General features: G+C 37.0%; 1 non-coding gene across 1 annotated transcript; it reads left to right on the forward strand.

Annotated features, from left to right (window-relative positions):
- The first annotated feature begins 12,595 nt into the window (after positions 1–12,595).
- On the forward strand, positions 12,596–12,786 carry LOC142441826 (U2 spliceosomal RNA). Its single transcript, XR_012783145.1, has one exon. It is a non-coding gene; the product is annotated as a U2 spliceosomal RNA (small nuclear RNA).
- Positions 12,787–22,080: the final 9,294 nt, after the last annotated feature.

Genomic DNA, 22,080 nt, shown 5'->3' on the forward strand with positions numbered 1-22,080 from the left:
TATGTTGGCTTCCCTTTGGGTTTTAAAATAATTGTATATTAAGGGTAAGATTAAAATGTTAGGATGATCTTTCTTTGGTATTAGTTGTGTTTATTATTAAGTTAAATGCTTGAAGTAAGCGAGTGTTAGCCCTCAGTTGGCTACAACAATTAACTAAGACAGAGAAACCAGCATCTCAGAGATACCAGTACCATCCTCCCCTCCCCTCACACACACGCTCAAAAGTTCTCATTGGCATTTGAAAGACTATTGGAAAAATACTACCTCGTATGAAAAAATTAAAAAGAGCATAAATGGACCATAGGAAAGAATTTTCCTAAGGAATAGATATAGCAAGATTATAAATGACTTGCAAATAAAATTTAATGAATTAAATAAAATTATTAGCACTATTTTTTTCTTAAATTCTTGTAGCCTAGAACTCAATGATATTCACATACATGCCATCTCAGCTCCTACAATAATCCCCAGATGCAAGTTTCCATTGCTACCAGCGTGTCTTCCTTCCTCCCACTCTCAGCATCTGAATTTATCTTTATTCATTCAGTATAAGTCATTGCAGAAATGGTGAAAATGTTTTAATTTTAAAAAATTGCAAAAATCCAAGCGCAACAACCAAAAAACCCCAGCTAGTTATATAATATGTTATTTAATCCTTTTTCAATGAAGCCTCGTCTTAAAAATAAACAGACAAAAGACAGAGGAGTTAATTATATGCATTCTCTCGAGTTCCTTCTTTATGATTTGACAACTCGCACGGCAGCTGTTCCTGTAAATATGACAATAAATTTCTAAATCTCCAGAGAACTGGTAAATACAGGCAGATGCACTTAACTGCTGGTGGGCAACAAAAGTCAGACTGCAGGAAACGGTGGCACTAATGTAGCTCTTGATTAATCTCTAATTACAGTTTTGTCATCTTAGCAGGGAGACAAAACTATATCACTTCCTAAATAGGCAAGCAGCATTTGGGCACCTAGCAACCGGCAGTTCGTTCCTATTCACTGCAGTGGACTGGGTGCCTTTCTACGGGAGGTGGTTATGGATCACTGCTCTATTATTTAGGAAGCAGCTTTCCAGAGGCCATCACCACAACAGAGACATTAGCAGCTTAATAAACCCGTGCTAAGAACATGGCAGAAGCGGAAGCATCAAGTATGAAATTAAAATGTGACTTGACAATACTGTTTGCATAATACACCAAAACGAATGCTCACTTAATTCTGTTAATTATTTAGCCATCATAACATGAATCTGAGCATATTAATAAAAACCATGGAGGCATTCTGTGATCAGTTTTTATGATTTCATATAGTACTTACATTAAATATGTCCTATGTATATGAATCTTTCATAATTATGAATCATATATATATATTCATTCATTTTCTTCTCCAGGAGGGGTGTCTCCTCATTTTCTTAAGTCCACGGATGTTAGGTGGTGAGCATTCATTAGGACTAGTGCAGCCACAAGAGAGCTCTCAGTAGATGTGTAAAAGTGCCTCATTAAGAGCAAAATGAGAAAATGAGGCTGATTTCTGTCATGCTTCCATTTTTCTTTCACTTAGGGGTGATATAAAGTCTTCAGAATGACCTCACACCTCTATCTTCTATAGATAATTTGAAGGTAGTTATAAAGGTCTTGAGTATTTTTTATTCAAACAGCAGTGAGAAGGCGTTTACGTAATTAAAATTAGCGAATCACCTTCTCCAATCTTAATGGTAAATGTTATCCAATTAATATTATTCTACTCCAGAAATATAAAATGTGATACCCAGAGCAATGACAATGCTTTGTTCAACCTTACTAAAATTTTTTGGAACAAAATGACCTATACAACACACTTTACTATTTACAGTTACTGTTTACAGTTATCATCAAAATGAAGCATTGCTATTTTTATACCATTGCATGGCTTCATAGGAAGAAAGACCTGGAGAACTATTAATTCTGAAAATAAGTCAGTGGTTAAGAGTTGAGCTGCTAACCCCAATGACAGCAGTTCAAAACAACCAGCCACTCCTGGGGAGAAAGAAGAGGCTTTCCACTTCAGAAGGAGTTACAACCTCAGGAACTTAACGGACAATTCTACCCTGTCCTACAAGATTGCTATGAGTCACACTTGACTCAATGACTCTTGAGTTGGAGTTGAGTTGAAGAGAGAACTTTAAAGAAAGTCCTAGGCTTCTGCTTATGAAATGCCACAAGCATGAGAACATTAGGGAGAAGATAATAAAGTCCAAAAAGTGCACATGCAGCCACCATAAGTCAGAATCAACTCAATGACAACTAACAACTGATGAAAAAATTACACAACAAAAAGGCAATTTTAAAATGCTTGATGGCATATCTTTCTTATTTAAAGATCAAAATATGAATAGTTTAGAAAATTAAAATGATAAAAATCAATGTTGGTTATTTAAAAAGGAAAATCACTGTATAAGCCCTAGCCGCTCCTAACATTTCTAGATGTATTTTTGTTTATCCAAAGGTGACACAAAGCAACCTGAGGCACTTACTTGGTGGCATTGCCCTGAGATGCTGTGAGACTGGGGTACAAATGCCAGGTGAAACCTTCTTCATTAAGTGCATGAAAGGCAGAGCTAACCTGCTTGAAGAGAGACACAGACAATTAGTTTTAATGGCAGGGGTATCAAGAAAGATTTGTTTAATGATGACACCCTCATTTTATGGAATCAATACCAGCAGGTGTTTTACAATGAAATGTCTCTCTCTGGTGAATAATTTACAATAAATAAATCTATAAATCTATCAGGGCAGAAAATAGATCCTCTTTACGAGTCTAGGAATCTATAAGTTATGCATGGTTAAAAATCAGCAAGAACTTTTGACACCAAAGTTCCAGGTCAGCAAACAGGTCACTAGAGCTCCAGCAATAAATTATTAAACAAAATGATGCCTTTCATTAAAGATTTTTTTTACTGATCATGAAATTGCTAAAACATATACATTAAAATTCAAATCAAGGTTTTGGGGAAAATAATCTGCTGTTGAATAGATTTTTCCACCCTTCATGGCCCTATTAGACAGAGTAGAATTATGTCACAGGATTTTCTAGGTTGTAATAGAGTAGGCTTGAATTACCATCCCTTTCGCTATGAGTCCAGTGGATAGCCATTGCACCAATAGGATTCCTTACTGCATACTACAATGGCATGAGTAATAATATTGAAAGCAATATTTCAAATAATAAAAAGTAAAATAAGTGTTAACATTTTACTTAGGATATAATTTAATTATTTATGGGAGCAGACATTTCTATAGGTTAATATGTCAATTTTTAAATAAATTATTGATCTTTGAGCAACAACTGGAAAATCAATAGAAGAAAAATTTCTTAATTTTCAAAATAAAATGTAAAACAATTCCATGCAGAAAAATTAATACCAATAGGCAATAATTATTTACTGCAAGAAACAAGTTTGATAAAGTACTAAATGACCATTCATATCGGTTTTGGGGTGGGGTTGGGGGTTATTTGGCTTTCTGTTTCTTTGGGTACTTTTGTCATCTCCTTATTCCTCTATTTCAGAAACATCCTTAATTCCGTTTTGCCAAATCATCTCTACATTACTTTAATTCATTGTGGTAGTTAAATAATTTCTTGTCTACTTGAGGATATAAAAGTGTATGGCGGAAGTCTACTTTGTGGATCAGGTCACAGCCTGATGGTGACTCCTTGGGGTGATCTTCGAATAAGGAGGGCCCTGGGAACCTCCCCGTCTCCCTCTACCTTCCTCTTCTTGCTGACTGACCCGAATGGCAGCCAGAGCCCTGTGATGCTACCACCGCCTTTGGATCCACAAGACTGCACTCACTGGCCTGTGACCTTCCTGCATTCTGCATCATTGCATGTGACTGTGAGTCTGAAGAGGGACTTATGGACCAGTATCAGACATATGGACTTGATCTTGACGGGGCCGCGTGTTTGCTTGATGTATAACTATTTCTCTTGCACACATGTAGGAGTATCACTGGAGTTGTTTGTCTAGTTAACGCAACCAAAGACACTAACTTTAATGAAAGAATCAATTACAAAAAGTGAGCTTTTAATGATCACTGACTATTTCCCAACCTTTTCTAAGCATTCTCATGAGAAAGCCTCTATTAAAATCTTCTATTTTAAGTTTTAAAACCAAAAAGACTGTTGAAGAATAGATGCATTCAAATGGTAATGCTAGAGAAGAAAATTGTACGTACTGTGGACTCCTAAAGGGATACACAGATCTGTGTTGGAAGAAGTAAGACCAGAGTGCTGCTTAGAGGCAAGGATGGCAAGACTTCTCCTACACACTTTGGACATACAGTCAAGCAAAACCAGGCCTTCGAGAAGGACAACATGCTTGGTAAAGTGGAAAGGGAACGGAAAGAGGAAACCGCTCAAGCTGACAGATGGACCCAGTGCCTGCACCAAAGGGTTCCAACATCAGAACTGTGCTGAGCATAAGGCGGCCATGCAGGGTTGTGTTCCGGTGTGCAGAGATGGGTTGCTACGGGTTGCAGCTGTCTAGATGACACCTAACAACAAAAACAAGTTAGAAAACAAAAAGGTCATGTGATTTTCTCAAGTTCCTACCAAACGATGACTAGAACTACAAAATTCAAACTCACTGCCATTGAGTTAACTGAAATATATTATGACCCCATATCCCCAAGGGTTTCTCAGACTGTAACTCTTTATAGAAGAAGCCTCCTCCTGCGGAGGGGCTGGTCATTTCAAACTACTGAACCTGTGCTTAGCAGCCCCGGTGTAATCCACTCCACCTCCAGGGCTCTGACTTTCTGCTCTCTTACTGAGGTCTGGTTTCAGGGTGCCTTTTCCTTTAGTTATGGTCCCTGTCAGACCCTTTTCCCACTAGTCTGTGGATCTTTAAGATTTTAAAATACTAACAATGGTAAGGAAGTTAAAAAAGAGTTTATGGCCGTGGAGATTGCTTTTGGCTCAGCCATGGTAGCTGATGAAGCAATGGCTGGCCTGTCTCTCCACCTGAGATAAATGGACACTTGCCTCCTGTTCCCTGACTAAAGCTGCAGAAGGCAGCTGGCTGCAAACATATCAGTTACTTCATGTTCCCAGTCTCATCCTCTCCTCCCATCTGTGAGCACTTGGCTGATGTGTTAATGATTCAAATCATGAACTTTTCCTTTGTGTAAAATCTATCACATGTTGCAGGCTACCTGTAGAGAATGTATTTTAAGCCTTCCCCTAATAAAGGCCAGTTCCTGGAGTGTCTGTGCTCCAGGAAGCCCCGTGCTCTATCCGCATCTATCCTTTTCTCTGATCTATAATTTTCCTCATGGCAAATCGTACCACTCTCAGACCCGTTAGCAATGTAAGGTAAAAGCTGGTCTTGGTATTATCTTGCAAATTACAAATGATCAAGAGTAAAAGGAAATTTAATTTAGTGATAAACCTACATTTGCCTTTATGTGAACTTGGATATATGCACGCATTTATTCATTCACAAGACAATTTATTTCAAATGGAGTTGAAATGGATGATCATTTAGACAAATCTTTGTATGAGATTTGGGTTATTTATATATAAAACTGGGACCAAGGATTAACTTTGTTCTCATATAAATTATAGTGTTACATGTTCTTTCCAATTTCTGTCTAACATCCAGAATAAGACTATGGAAGTTTTGTATGTAGAAAATTATATGAAATACAATCTTAAGGAACACAAACAAAAAATCTCAGCAAAAAATAACTAGACAAACATTAAACACCTCATTCAAATAGAAAACGTATGGTGAGGGGACATATGACAATCAGAAGGCAGTTACACTCTGTCTGGTTGTGAGCCATGTGGGGGATCTTCCTTTGGGAAGAATGCTTAGTATTGTTTATGGAGACCTCCAAGGGGGACTACCGCCACTCGTTTTCATCTCATTGTTCACGTCTGACCGAGTGTCTATTCACTTCCTGCTGACTCCAGATTCCCACTACAGACAATTGAGATGCTAGTCTCTGCCCTTTATTTTTTTAAATCATTTTATTGAGGGCTCATACAACTCATCACAAACCATACATCAATTGAATCGGGATGTTTGTACATATGTTGCTCTCATTTTTTCTAGACATATATTTTCCATTGAGCCCTTGGTATCAGCTCTTTAGCCGCTATCCTTTTGAGGTGTACTACATCATCCATGGGTTACACCTGAAGGTGCCAGCTTGGAAATCTCCCCAAATGGTCTGAACTCCACCCTAACTTCACCTGTAGCAGATTCAAGGAACTAGGCTAACATACCCAGTAGGAGCAGTAGCAGATGATTTTTATCACATGGTGATGGATTTGTTAGTAGTTAGACTTTTTTTTTGGATTTCTGGCTTTTTGTTGACCGATGAATGGTGGCTCTGGACTGACATATATTTATATGTTTTATGCTATCTTGCTTGTTTATGACATGTGTGATTCTAACAAGTATGGTTCTGCCTTTGTGAATGAATGTTATTGAATGTTTTGCTGTATCTCCAACTCTCATTGTGCAAATAATAGCCATTGTGTAAATAATTACTTAAAATTTAATCTGTACAACTAAATAATCCATATAGTTTGATCTTAAAAGTTGTCCTATATGTATATATTTTTCTTTTCATGACACTTTTAAAAACACAGAGTAAATCAGTGACACTATGATTAAAATGACCTTATACAGAATGAGGGATCTTTTATTTTATTTTTTTAAATAAAGTGTGAAACAGGACAAAAAAGAAATCAAATTAGATGATATATTGATATATTTGCACTTTAACCTAACTACATCTGCCAAATCGACTTTACAATGCTTTCTGTCTGATAACATGGCAATTTATTTCCTCGACCCTGGTCATTCACCAGAGGCTTATACCATGTAGGCACCATGGAAATGGGTTTGGGATTTAATTGGCATCCGTATATTTCTGCAAACAGGGTGCTCACAACGTAAACTCTGATACTATTCCGTCTTTGGGATTTGGATTTTGTTATTTACAAATACTGGACTACACGGACTGGTTTGCTTCTTCTACGTGAACTTAATGGATACCTCAATTCGATGGCTGCTTGATTAAAGACAAGCTTTTAAGATTCCCAGGTGCAATTTTTCTGATAGCTGGTCTCCATCTGCGTTCTTTACCACACTCACCCATATCTTCAATGATATCTTCATAAGGGTGAGTATGGATTAGTGTCATGTCATATTTCTAGGGGAGCAAATCGTTTTATCTTTCTCCCACAGTGACTGGTAATTTAAACTACTAACCTTGGAGTTATCAGTCCAACACATGGCCCAGGTGACACAATAAACTAAGAGAAAATGAATTTTAAAAAGTAAACTTGAAAGGGAGACCTCCACATAATTCCTGGTCCACAGATATGGAAAGCACAGGAGGACCTTCCCCATAAAATGTAAGTCAAGCAGAGAAAGCACGAAAGCCTTTTAAAGAGATAGCATTCTGAATTCAGACATCTCGTCTCCTAAATTGTGAAAGATTCCTATTGTTAAATAAAGTCACGGTGTTTTTTTCTGGTTCAATAGCAAGCACTAGATAACTCAGATACTAGAATGGAGGGAATGGGCGTGGGGGCTGCTCCAAAAGAAACTTAAAACTTAGATGTGGTATTTGAACTGGGTATAGAAGAGCCTGGGAAAATTTTAAAGTGCCCAATAATAATATGTGAGTAATAGATCACTTTCTCTGTTGTTGTGTCACACTGTGGTGGTTTGTGAGCACACTTGATGATGTAGTGGGCTTCACCTTGGGCTGTCAAGGCAAGGTCAGCAGTTGGAAACTGTCAGGCTTCTCAAGAAAAAGATAAAGCTTCCTGCTCCCATAAAATCTACATCCTCCAAAGAACACAGGAGACGTTCTACTGGATCTTATAGGGTACTATAGATCGATTGGTTGGCAATGAGTTCATGTAGTTATTTATTTTGGTTTGGTTTGACAGTGGCTTGTATGTTGCTGTGATCCTGGAAGCCAGATCACCAGTATTTCAAATATCAGCATTGTCACCCATGCTGGACAGGTTTCAGAGGAACTGTTGTCTAAAACACCAAAAAACCTACTTCTAAACTGAACATTTTAAAATGACAGGAAAAAATGAATGACTCGCAGTGGAGCAGTGCTTCATGTAGTCCCCGAAGAGGCTGGGAAAAAGCTTCCTCTTTCAAGTAGAGTCAACCAAAATGGTGTGGATGAAGGAAAGTTTTTAACATAGAATAGTAAGAGGAAATTAAAAACTTAAACATTTATGAGAGCATCCAAATTACTTAATGCTTAGGATTAAATGAAATAATTTACATATAAAATTTATTTAGTTAAAACTAATAATATTGATTGAATGATATAACTATTGAATTGCATGATGTGTAAAGTAAATTATGTGCCAATAAAACTGTTGGGCAAAAAAACTAATAATATTAATGAAAAATCTTAAAGAATACATAAATATATCATGTTAATAATTTAAAAGTTCATTGTCTTTAAGATATTTGTTCCTTCCAAATCAATGTATAAACATTTCAGTTTCATATCAGAAAAGCATTGCATTTTGCTTTTATTAAAAATTGAAAGTCAAACTAAAAATATATGTATACATATATATAAAATACAAATATTTTGAGCAAACATTTCCATTTTAAATATAAAGAAACAAATAGATTGAAATTATAGGGGTTAAGAAAAAAGATAAAACCTGAAAATAGTAAACATAAAGGGATAATATGGCTACATTAATAAAAAATATGATTCATGATAAAAGGTGTCACCATATAAAAGCAGACATATTGCATATAATACAGGATAACTTACAGAGGGAAATCTAGAAATCACAAAGGTGTCTATGCCTAACACACTATCTGGAACCCTGATGACATAGTGAGCTACGTGTGCTTGTGAACCTCAACATGGCAACAGCCAATAGCTCCTCTGGAGAAACATGAGGCATTTTCATTCTTTCCTTGTTGATCATGATGTTACCCATTGGCCCAGTTTAGAGGCTTTTATTCTTCCTTATGTTGAGTTGCCATCCAACCCGAAGACTGTAATCCTTGAACTTCATCAGAAAGACATGCAAGTCCTGCTCACGTTCAGCAAGGAAGGTTGCGTCTTCTGCATATGACAGTTTGTTAATAAACCTCTGCCAATTCTTCATATAACCCAGCTTCTCAGAATATTTTCTCATCTACATATACAGTAATCATTTTTAATCTTGAAAAAACATATTTATAATAGATAGGTTATTGGTTTGCAAAATTGTTTATCACAGGGCATTCCTTGTTATTTACATTCAGGACATATTTTTTGAGTGGCCTCGATGGCAATGAGTCTGGGTTTTGGTGAACTCTCCTTTGTTTCTGACTTGTGCTTGACAATCCCTTGTGATTACAAATACATCTTGGTTGTATATGAGAACAATTTCAGACTCTAGAAATTGATGAGCTTTTTTTCATTTCATAATCTTTGCTATTAGTGGATGGTTAATTAACTTGAATAACAGTCATCGACATTGTGTTTCAGTACAAAACTTGAAATAATTGTTCTTTTTAATGATTAATGTGGTCATTTACATATATGTATATATAATTTTAATATATATATATAATTTACCCAGTGATAAGTTAAAGATAGCCCTAGTGTTGTGATCAGTAGTTTAAACTCCCCAAGTCACTCCATGGGACAAAGATTAAGATGTCTGTCTCCCCCTAACCATTGTATCCTTATTAACCATGGTTCCCCATCAGCCATCCTGGCCTCAGAGACCCCACGGAGCACTTCAACTCTGTTTGATAGAGCTACTAGGACGTGGAATGGTAGTGGGGTTAGGTTAAAGAAAATAAAATAAGTAAAAGCACATTATTCATGAAGAATTTAATTCTTATATTTAAAAAGTAAGCAAAGAATGTCTACATTAATGTTAGCGTTGAAAAATAGAGATTTGGGAGTTATTTGCAAATGTGTCAGTTGAGTTATTTTTGTCAATTACATCTCAGAGTAGGAGAATGTATGTAGAAACTAAAAAGATGCGCACACATGGAATGAAACCTGGAGAAAAATAAACAATATATTCAGAGAAGATAAATGACAACACAGTATAATTATCATGTATGCATCTAGATATTAATAATTATTCACTTATACATAATATTGCTTTAATATTCCCAAAGAACAGATAGGAAAATGAAGAGGTTCCTGATTAGAGTAGTAAAAGCCTGTGGGAATAAGAACATGAAGCTCTCAATCCGATGCGCCAAGATGTGAATGCAACGTACCGGCATGTACTAGGGAACCAATACTGTGGGGCTGCCCCCAATCCCGACGATCTTAATACACCCCCTTAGAAGAACGCACCTCAGAGGAAAGCGCTGGGACTACAGCTTGGGGCGAGGGGTGCGTTAGAGCACACGGGAGAAACGCAAAGGGATAGACAGGGAGGGGAGGACATCCTGGCCCACCAAGCCCTAAGGATGATGTTCTTGCTCGGAGCAGACAACGCAAAGGGAGGACAGTAGGGCCGGCCCCACCACTGACACCACGGCGTACCTCGCTGAACCACGGCAATGCGGAGACTGCACTGGAGACACAGTGAAGGAATAGTGCACGTTCTGACCCCATTGCGCTGGGGCACGGCACTGAGGGCATGCAGCAGAACTGAATGATGAAATCCCCCGGGAATACCAAAAATACACCTCGGAAACAGAGTGTGGCACCGCATCAGACTCGATTAGAAAACATAATGGCAAACAAACAGACTGTGAAGTATTTATAGGCTTCTCTGTTTTTGTCAGTGGATTTCTTTTTGTTATTGTCATTCTGTATCTGTTTTCTTGCTGTTGTTGTTATTGTTTTCTTGATTTTGACTTTCTTTGATATTTTATTTGGCTTTGCCTGGTTTTTGCACTTATTAATGTATCTGTATGTCTATCTAGATAAGACAGGCAGGATAAATAATTCAGAGATGAAAAGGACGGGACCAATGGTTCTGGGGGGACAAAGAGAAGGGGAGGTGGGATAAAGGAAATGGCGGGGGGCAACCCAGGAACAGGGAACAACAAGTGATCCAAAATCAGTGGTGAGGAGGCTGTAAGAGGCCTGGTAAGACTTGATCAAGGGCAATGTAACCAAAAGGAATTACTAGACCCAAATGCAGACTGAGGAAAGTAAAATGAAATAGAAGAAAGAACTTGGAGGCAAAAGGTATTTATGGAGGTCTAAATACAGGCATGTACTTATGTAAACACACTTATATATGATTATGGGGAAATATATCTATGTGCATATATTTATAGGTTAATATTAAGGTAGCAGATGGACATTGGGCCTCCACTCAAGTACTCCCTCAATGCAAGAACACTTTGTTCTATTAAACTGGCATTTCCTGATGCTCACCTTCCCAACACGATCACTGAAGACAAAGCAGGTGCATAAGCCAATGTGGTGAAGAAAGCTGATGGTGCCCGGCTAGCAAAATATATAGCATCTAGGGTCTTAAGGGCTTGAAAGTAAACAAGCAAACATCTAGGTAAGAAGCAACAAAGCCCACACAGAAGCACATCACCCTATGTGATCATGAGGTGTTGAAGGGACCAAGTATCAGGCATCAAAGAACAAAAAAATCATATAATTGAGAACAAGGGCCAGTACAGAGTGGGGTCTCAAAGTCCATCTGTAGACAACTGGACATCCCCTTACAGAAGGGTTGCAGGAAGAAGATGAGCCAGTCAGGGTGCAGTGTAGCAACGATGAAACATACAACTTTCCTCTAGTTCTTAAATGTTTCCTCCCCCCAACTTTCATGATCCCAATTCTACTGTACAAATCTGGCTAGACCAGAGAATGAACACTGGTACAGACAGGAATTAGAAACACAGATATCCAGGACAGATGAACCCTTCGGGACCAGTGGTTAGTGTGGCAATACTGGGAGGGAGGAATAAAGGTGGGGTAAAAAGGGGGAACTGACTACAAAGATTTATATATAACCCCTCCCTGGGGTACTGACAATGGAAAAGTGGGTGAAGGAAAACATCAGACAGTGTAAGATAGGACAAAATAATAATTTATAAATTATCAAGTGTTTATTAGGGAGGGGGGCAATGGAGAGGGAGGGAAAAAAATGAGGAACTGATACCAAGGGCTCAAGTAGAAAGCAAATGTTTTGAGAATGGTGAGGGCAACAAATGTACAAATGTGCTTCACACAATGGGTGGATGTATGGATTATGATAAGAGTTGTATGAGGCCCCAGTAAAATTATTTTTAAAATAATATGAAACTCAATGTATTTTTCTTTCAATCCCATCTCTTAATTTTATCACCTTTTCTGCAAACTTTTGGATGCCAAATTACTGTTCACTCATAGTTGTTTTCAACTGCTTCTCCACGGTTCACATACCCAGGGCTGTCTATTTGGTGCCAGTGCATACTAACACTATAGTACAGAGGAGAACAGTTCCAGGGGGTTTTCAAAGCTGTTAACTCTTTTCAGAAATAGGCAACCACATCTTTTTCCAACAGGGCAGCTGTGGTGTACTCTGATGGCAACCATGAGATTAGGTGCCAAGTGTTTAAAAACTGAAACATCATCGCTTCTCGGCCTTTTGGCTAAGATCAAGTGTAGTATCTGTTCTTATCAGTTTAATATCTGATATGTCCTCTATCCGAGGACAATATATTAAATGGATTTTTGGAATTAGGAGATGGAATAGGAGCTTGCTCCGTCCACTTCACGCATCGACCTGGTATTGCAGTACTTCCAGGAACGGTGCACTCCTCTCGGAAAAAAAAACAAAAACTGAAACATCAATGCATGTGTTAGGCACTGACACTTTTCATGAACAAGTAGCAAATTATAAAACGATAAATAATATGTTCAATTACTGATAACAATTACTTTTCATCTCAAATATGTAACTGCCTCTAAATTTCCATCTAATCTCAAAAGAATGTGGAAATTGTCATTTGGTTAATTAGGAATATACCTATGATTTTAGAAATCTGTTTTATCTCAATATTATCTTTCCCCAAAACTTCAACTTCTCTTTCCTATGTCCAATTGTCCAGGATAGAGACTCAGGAGCCAATTATATGCACTCAACATGTTAAGCATTTTAAACAATTGGTAAGAAGTTCAAAAGACACCTTGGGGACAGAACAAGAGTATTTATTTAATTAAAAGAAATGAGTCTGTAGTGTGTTATTCTGTGTTGATTAAAGATAAATACGTTCAAATCTTTATGAACTTCTACTGAGGAAACAAATTATCACAGAAGTTTTGGAAAGTAACTTTGTAACAGGCTTCCACTCATTGTAAAAAAGGATATTGCTAAGTAGCATGTCAAATCGATGAAGCAATTAAAGTAAAAAACTCCAGACTACCAATTCCATTGCCTACCCTTTGTCTTTATAGGCAACTGTAGAAAAAGAAGCAATGTTCTTTTAATGATTGGTCATTAACAACTGTTTATTGAATCTTTGCATAGGAAAAGGATTCCTAATTTCTGGTCTCTGATCCTCAATTCATTATTACTAATTTTATTATAAATTAATTATACCTTTAGTTAAAAAAGAAAGAAAACAATTTAAAAGTAATTTAATTACTTTAGTAGCACCATAGAACAGAATTAATATTATGAATAAAAATAATATAAAAATCAAGTAAGTAGAAATAATAGCAACCGATTTTAACTGATCAATAAATTTTTTAAAATATTTTTTAAAATAAAAATACTCCAATTTTACTTGAAATTCCAGTAGCAGTTATTTGGAAGTTACATGGAGAATCAGGAGTTTGTTTGAAGGAAATCAAGAAACTTTTAATAAAGAAAGTTATATCTAATTAGTCAAAAGGAAAAAAAGGAAAAATAATTAAAAGAATGTAACAGAATCCTATAAAATGCTTTGTTAGCAACTTATTTAAAAGAACTCTATTCAATTTTTTGTGAAAAAAGGACCTTATAAAACTGCTGTTGATAAAATACAGATAAGCAAATACAAGTGAAAAAAGCTCATATTATATAGATCTTAGGGCCATGCCTTTCCAGAAGGTTCTAGGGATATATATTTAAGAAGGTAACTAAACCTCTATGGTTTTAAATCACTAAGTTCCATTTCTGATAACTTGCAACCTTACCTGGAAGTAATGTTTTTTGGCTAATAAAAACAAAACATAAAATATTTAGTGATTGCTTTTTAAAGTGAAATTACTCCTCTTATTGTGATTACTTTTAAATTAGTATTCAATTCTTGCTTTAATCAAATATAATAACTATTTTAGCCACTGACTTCAAACATGTTTAAACGTAATTTGTTTTGGGAAAAAAAATTCATGTGTGAACTGGAACCCTAGTACCAATATTTTCAACATTCATATAAAGGAAAAGCAATAACAAACCTTTAAGATGTAAAGAATGTAAGAGGCTTAGGGATTGACCCAATTTAGTTAAATATGACTATCAGTTTTACTTCCTCACTTGCTGAAAGTGAGGAAGACGTGAAGCACTTGAGCATGAAGATCAAAGATTGTAGCTTTCAGTCAGTATGGATTACAACTCAATATAAAGAAGACTAAAATCTTCTAAACTGGACCAATTTGTAGCATGACAATTGGAAAAAAGACTGACGTCTAGGATTTTGTCTTGCCTCGATCCACAATCTTGGATGTTGGAAATAGCAATCAAATGACCTGAAGATGCTTTGCAATGGATAAATAAGCTGCACAAGCCTCTTTAGACTATTGAAAAACAAATACTGTTTTTGAAAACTAAGTGGCAACTGACCCAAGCCATGCTATTTTCAATTGTTTCAACTGAATGTGAAAGTTGGACATTGAATAAGGAAGACCCAAAAAGAATCGATGCTTTTGAGTTGTAGTGCTGGAGAAGAACACTGAAAGTAACATGGGCTGCTGAAAAAGACACATTGATCTGTCTTGGAAGAAGCCTGTACAGAGTGCTCCTTAGAGGCAAGGATGGTGAAACGTCATCTTACATAGTTTGGACATGTTATCAGGAGAGACCAGTCCCTGGAAGAGGTTGTCATGCTCCGTAAAGTAGAAGATCAGTGACAACAAGGAAGGCTCCAATGAGATAGATTGACACAAGGTCTGTAACAGTGGGCTGCTTAGGCATGAGAACAATTGTGAGGATGGAGCAGAACCGGGCAATGTTGACGATGGCTCAGGTATATATCGTGTTTCATTCTATTTCCCATAGGGTTTCTAACAGTTGGAACCAACTCGATACCCCTTAACAATCACAAACACAGTTTTACAAAAAAATATCTTGAACAGAGTATTAGCAATATAAATTAAAGTTAAGGTGAATGTGAAATGAATAATTGTTGGATGCATAAATGACTAGTGTTATCTTGTATGAGCTTGAATATTCAAGGAAAGGCAGAAAGTGTAGCATATTTGTTGATTTATTTAACTAAATATAATTTTTCTAGAGAGAATAAGGAAAATAATAAAATATCAGGATAGGTGAAACCAAATACACAAGCAAGTAGTTTGTGAGAGTCTATAGATGGATATAAAACAAAGTAATATAGTCATATGCAGGCCGTAGATGGGAAGCAATAAAAGTCTTAGCACTAAATAATCATGAGGCATTACCTATTCATGAGGTGTCTAACATAAATGGAACACCACCAAATAGTTAGGTCTCAAGAGCCATAAACTGGTGACACCCACTTTAAACTCATGTATTCTTTATCTAAGATACAGATACGTTTGACAAATGTTTCCAAGAATGAAATAGCAGATTTGACAAATGTATTATCTACTGTAGCCTTCCTTATTCAATGTCCAACGTTCACATATGAAAGCAGCAATTAAAAATACCATGGCTCTGCTCAGGTGCACGTTGGTCCTAAAAATAATATCTTTGTTTTTCAATTCTCTAGAGGTCTAAAGGTACCTTGTAATCACACAGGCTGGTGTGCTTCTTTTATGTGGGCTTTGTTGCTTCTCAGCTAGATGTCCCTTTGTTTACCTTCAAGTCTTTAATACACTATATCTTTTGATAGCCAGGCTCCATCAGCTTTCTTCACCACATTTGCTTATGCACGTGCTTTGTCTTTAGCGATCGTGTCAGGAAGGTGAGCATCGTGGAATTCCAGTTAAAAGAACAAAGTAGTCTTGCTTTGAGGGAGTACTTGAGTGGAGGCCCAATGTCCATCTGCTACCTTAATTCTAAACCTATAAATGTATGCACATAAATTTATTTCCCCATCGTCAAATATAAATATATTTATATAGGTACATGCCTCTATTTAGATCTCCTAAATGCCCTTGGCCTCCTGGTTATTTCCTCTATTTCCTTTTACTTTCCTCTTGTCCCACTATCATGCTCAGCCTTCATTTGGGTTTCAGTAATTTCTCTCAGTTACATTTCCCTTGATCAAGTCTTATCAGGCCTCTTACACCCTCCTCGCCACTGATTTTGGATAACTTGTTGTTTCCTTGTCCTTGGGCTTGTTAGCACCACTTCCTTTCCCCCACCCCTCTCCCATGTCTCCCTGGAACTGTTGGTCCCGTTGTTTTCTCCTCCAGATTGTTTATCCAGTCTATCCTATTTAGATAGAACTGAGTTGATAATAATATGTACAACATAAGACAGAGTAAAACAAAGCAACAACAGAAAACAAAACAACAACAGCAACAAAAAAAAACTATGGAAAAAATGAAAAGCCTGTAAATAGTTCAAGGTCTGTTGACTTTTAGGAGTGTCTTCCGGTTGAATCTGATGGGGTGGCATGCCCCAGGCCCAAAGTCTATTTTTGGTATTCCCTGGGGGCTTCCTTGCTCTGCTCCCCTTGCTGTTCTGTTGCACACCCTTAGTGTGCTGCCTCAGTATGGTGGGGTCAGATCGGGCACAATCCCCACACTGTGTCTCCAGTGTTATCCCTTGTAGGGCTGTGGGTCAGTGAGAGATGTCATGTCTCATAGTGGGGCCAGCCATATGGTCCTCTCTGTGCAGAAATTCTTTATGGTGGAAGAAAGTCACATCTTTCTCCCTAGGAGTGCCTGGTGGTTTCAAACTGCTAACTTTGCAGTTAGTAGCATAACTACCATGCCACAAGGGTAAGCCCCCTCTCGTAATGATCAAGTCCTTACATAGACTAAAAAGGACCTGCTCTGCTGTATAAATTGCAAAATGAAAATATTTTAAAATATTTTATAACTATTTTTATTGTAAATTAGGTTGGGGTACAGTGGAAACTATTAACCAAACAACAGTAATATATCCCTTGCCTGATCATTGACTTTTTCCTCTCTCTTGTGATCTAAGTCTTCCATTTCAACCACATTAACACCCATCCAGTATAGTCCATTGCTTTATTCTTGCTCTCCACTCACTGGCAATCTTTAATGTCTGTTCCCTTTGCTATAAAAGTCTTTAGCTTGATTTGTCCCTCTTTGATTGGCTAACTCACTCAGCATATGCTCCAGGTCCATCAATACCAGGAGGAGCTCTGTGGTTTCATATTTGTTTTTAGCAGTAGACAGTATTCCATTGTGTGTTTGTACCACAATATAACCATTCTTCTACTATTGGGATTTGGGCTGCTTCCATCATTCTTCATATTACAAACAAAGCTGTAATGAATATAAGTGTGCATATATATCTGTGTATGACTCTTACCTCTCTCTGGTATATAGGGAGTATATTCAGCAGAGGGATTGCTTAATCATTTGGAACTTCTGTTCCCAGTTGTGCGAGGGAGCACCACATAACTTCCATGATGGCTATACATATTTACAGTCTCAAAAGCAATTTATTATGGTTCAGTCTGTATGGGGGGTGTGCATGGTTATCATTGTCAGAATAAGGTGGTTCTTTTCTAAGAAGCAGTGACTCTATTCTGTCCATCTTCCTGTGATGCTCCCTGCAGTTTGTGCTGCATATTTTGTCCATAGAATCTTTCAGCATTACACAGGGAGGCTTGAGCATTTTATTGAGTTCGTTCAGACTCAGAGATGCTGAGGGTGTTTTTCCTTTTGGGTTGTCTAATTCTAGGTCTTTCCACATTTCATTACACTATTAGGCTTTGACTTCTTGAGCTGCCTTTTTCGTTCCTTTTTAATGACCGTTTCCTTTCTTCCTGAATGATGTTCTTGATGTTCTCCCACAGCTCATTAAGTCTTCTTCCACTCGTATTTAATGCAAGAAATCTGTTCTTCATATGTTCTCCAAATTAATTGAGATAGAATCAAATAATATTTTAGCTCCTGAAACTGGTTTTCTCTTCTTTAACTTCATTCTGAAATGGACTTCTCTGGAAAGAGTACAGAGATATAAAATTGACTACATCTGTGGGATGAGACCCTGAGGAAGCTCTTTATCAACAGGATAAATCACACCAGGGGACAACCGTGGATCAGACCATCCATCGCGCAATTCAGGAATATGTGGAAGAAAACTGTGCTCATTTGAACCACAGAATCCGTGGTTTATATCAAATGCATCTTACCCAGTATAATCATTGCTGGAAATATACATATATATATATACATATATATATATTCACTAAAATACTTCTGTGACTCTTCACATTTTATATCTGTATAGCGGATTACACATTTCAGAGCCAAAAGTGTAATATGTCTTTTCTTATTAAAAATGTTCTGGTTCATACTAAACTTTGCTATATAGTTTTATAATATTGGTAGTAATGTATTCATTATAGAAAGTAAAATGAATAAACAGTGGCATAAAAAGTATTATAAAGTATTATATATAATAGAGGGATATATTTAAAAAGAGAAGGCATAAAAGCATTTATTTTCTTTTTCTACAAGGGTGTGGGTGGAAGGGGAGACCAACAGACGCAAGAACAAACTCGCAATATCATGATGATCATAACAGATATTTTGGGCACCCACATTTTTAACCTGCTCATTGTCTTATGGTAATTTCCATATTATAGCTTCAATTTTTTTCAGCCGTAGACTCAGACATTTACAAGAAAATTGTATTTAAACTCCCCGTTAATGATAAGTATGTAAGTGTTCAATATCCCTTGTCCTTTAATGGGAATAAATTCATCAAATTTCTTTTAAGCCATTGGAATAGGGGGAGCTGTATTTTGGAGGGGCTGCAGTCAGCAAAGGTAAAGAAACTTAATAGCTTAAGAGCCAAAGGATGTATATGTCCACATTTTTTTCTATGGCTTCCTTTTTTGCTCTTAATTATTCAAGAATAAAATTCAAATTTATACAATTATTTCTTTATTGCTCCTTGAAACAACTAATACTCTGAGCATAACCCCTCAAGAAAGATAAACCGGAGGCAATCTTGTGTGAAAGGCTGCAGGAGCTGTCTCCAAATATTGATACTTTGCCCTGCTGTCTCCAGCAGGGTATTAAGTATCAGCTGCCTCACAGGTTGGCGCCAACCTGCCTCTTCAGTGCACCACAAACCAGAATTAATTGCAAATCAATCGAACAAAGTACAACTGATCATTAAACCAATTAGTAATTTTAGCTGTTCATCCTGTCCTTTGTCACTAGGAGTAAAAGTGGGAAATGAAAGTGCTTTTAGGAACGTATAAAAGATCCCGGTCTTGTGTGGACTGTCCTCTACCTCCTTTCTCACTTACCTTGTCAGAACACTCTTATACGGACCCCGAAATTGCATAGGCTGCACAAATGCTAATTATTCGTACACTTTATATTGGAAGCATTATTTTTGTTGGCCAAACATTGCTGGAAGGGAAAAGAGCATCCGATGCAAATTTTGTGTGTTGTATTTTAATACTACTGCTTGCGAAAAATATGAGTACAATATTTTTTCACAGTCTGTGTTATATTACACAAATCTGCTTCTGATGCCATAGGAATTTAATTTTGGGGAATTCTGTCCCTACTCACCAACCTTTCTGTCCATGTGATAGCTTCTCGTTGCTGTTTGTACTGTCCTTTGCTGTAGAGGTAGTCCAATAGACACACAAATATAAAAATAAACCTGTATTTATAGCTTTCTTTCTTAGCTTTCGGTTCCAATGGAGTTCACTTTTGATAGTAATTCAAAGTGTTAATGATTAGAGATTGTGATTATTTTTTATGGCCTGCATGTCTAATACTGATTAGAAATTTATTTCCTGTTATTTAGATGTAGGGCAAAACATCACTCTCCAATGACTCATTGGACCGAGTTTATATAAAATTCTTCTTCTTGAGAAATAAATTAAAATTATTGCTTCAATTCATAGATGATGATAAGTTCTTGGGCAAGCCCAAGGAAATGTATTTAACAAAGTAATTTGTTTTATAAAATGACTCAGATCACTACTACTATTTGCGCTGTGAACACAAAGGACGAGAGCCAATGTGTTCGTATGTATACTAGTTTAAAATAAGGTAATTTGAGAGCATTTAAATGCCCAACAGAACTTCATTCATGTAACATATTTCCCATAGTCTTCTTTTCTAATAGTCTCTATTGCCAAAAAATCAATAGGATAGAAAACCTAAATGATCATCATGTTGCTTTTCTCACTGGAGAGTAATTTATCTACTTAAAAAATCTTTAATTTCACAGCAGGTTTCCAACGATAAAATATTTCAGTATGAAATTCTAAGACACAGGTGTGGATTGTCTCATAAAATTAAAATAGAAATATATATAATGATTAATTTATAATAAACAAAGCTTGTTGCAGAATATATTCAATAAGACCTATGATTCAGAATCCACTCAATACTGATGAGCATCTTTAATGGTTCTATCTACTGGCACAACGGTTGCTAAAAGAAACACCACTGGAAAAAAAATTTAAATCCAGTCAGTTTCTAAGCAAGAGAAAATACCGGGCAATCTACTCCCATTAAGATTCCAAATCTAACAAGGACACAATATTACCAACACTGATACATAATGATCCTTTGATATTACACTATAGAGTCTATAGGGTTTCTTTAAGGGAGCAGACACCCTCTTCCATTTCTTGAGGAGGAGTACCTACTGGTCTACTTGTGAGGATTGCTGTTTTCTTTGCCTTTAGTTATAATTCATACTGAAGGCTGCAGTCCTTGCACTTCCTCAGCAATGCTAAAAGTCCTCCTTGCATTCAACAAGCAAGTTGTGTCATTGCATATTAAAGGTCATTAATAAACCTTCCAATTCTGATGCCACGTTTTTCCTCATATAATCCAGCTTCTCTGAATCTTTGTGCCAAATACAGATTAAACAAGAATGGTGAAAATATGCCACGCTGCTGCACACCTTGTCTGATTCTAAATCACGCAGTATGCCCTTGCAGAAAGCTTCTTCAAGGTCAGGATGGTGAGATTTCATCTCCTGGACTTTGAACATATTGTCAGGAGAGACCAGTCCCTGGAGAAAGGCATCATGTTGGCAAAATATAGGTCATCCTAAAAGAGTCAGACATTCAGCAAGATGGATTGTCATGGAGGCTACATTGATGGGCTCAAAACTAAGACCCGAGAGGATGGTGGAGCATGGGACAGTGTTCCACGCTGGTGTACAGAGGGTCACTGTGAGGCAGAATCCATAACAAAAATAAGAGGGTTTGAACCAGACCTTACAGTTTACAATTAGCCATCCAAAGCCTGCCACGGGTCCCCCTAGGGCGCTTTCTCATAAGGATGAGAGCCCAGGAACCCAAGGACCAACTCTACTCTGCCCTGCACAGTGGGTCTGAGCTGGAATTCACCTGGCAGTGTGCAACAATCGTATCATCGTTACTAAATTCTTTGCACTTTATCTGTGCATCATAAATATATTCTTAATGATTTTCTTTCATGTGGGAATCAATTCAGTCTAGAAGCCTAGATGCTAAAATTGCATTTGATCTCCTCTCGCTTCAATAGGCAAAAGGAGAATCCAATTCCTCACCAGACCCAGTCAGAAGTTAAATATGTCGTCACCTTCTATCCATCCTTACCTAGTCTTACCCCGACACTCCTTCCCATGGCATTGTACTTCTCTGCCATGTTTTATCCTCTATTGGACAGCTATACAGAATTCAGAGGCAATACTCACAATTATAGGGGTTTATTTGTAAAGTTAACCGGTTACTACAATCAGCTTCAGAAACCATTAA

The sequence above is a fragment of the Tenrec ecaudatus genome, chromosome 2 (genome assembly GCF_050624435.1).
Source record: "Tenrec ecaudatus isolate mTenEca1 chromosome 2, mTenEca1.hap1, whole genome shotgun sequence".
NCBI classification, from domain to species: Eukaryota; Metazoa; Chordata; class Mammalia; order Afrosoricida; family Tenrecidae; genus Tenrec; species Tenrec ecaudatus.